Here is a 389-nt window from a genome sequence, read left to right on the forward strand (position 1 = left end):
GCCAAGGTAGCCGGCCCGAAGCCATTTCCGACACCGATCATCTCAAAGCCCAAATGTCCGTCGCCGCATTGTACTCGTTCCTTGCAGCAGATTCGGGAGCCACGTACTGCAGCGTTCCCCTTATGTACCCCATGGTGGATTCCTCTACCGCCTTCATCGCAAGACAAAAATTGGCGATCTTTCCTTCTTCGTCGACGATTAAGATGTTATCAGGTTTTATGTCCCAATGAACATATGCAATGTTGTTGATGTGTCAAAGATCGAAAATGATGGAACGAATATAAAGGCAGATGGATGGCTTCGGTAGGGCGCCGGAAATGCAGCCTCTAGCGGTGTAGTCAAGGAGAAGGTTGTAGATTGGTTCGTCGAAAATGTCGATGGTGGGTGTT

The 389-nt window shown here is 49.1% G+C and overlaps 1 pseudogene; it reads right to left on the bottom strand.

Annotated features, from left to right (window-relative positions):
* Positions 1-15: 15 nt before the first annotated feature.
* On the bottom strand, positions 16-385 carry LOC110034219 (annotated as a pseudogene).
* Between the last annotated feature and the right edge of the window lie 4 nt (positions 386-389).

The sequence above is a fragment of the Phalaenopsis equestris genome, unplaced genomic scaffold (genome assembly GCF_001263595.1).
Source record: "Phalaenopsis equestris unplaced genomic scaffold, ASM126359v1 Scaffold174048, whole genome shotgun sequence".
Classification (NCBI taxonomy): Eukaryota; Viridiplantae; Streptophyta; class Magnoliopsida; order Asparagales; family Orchidaceae; genus Phalaenopsis; species Phalaenopsis equestris.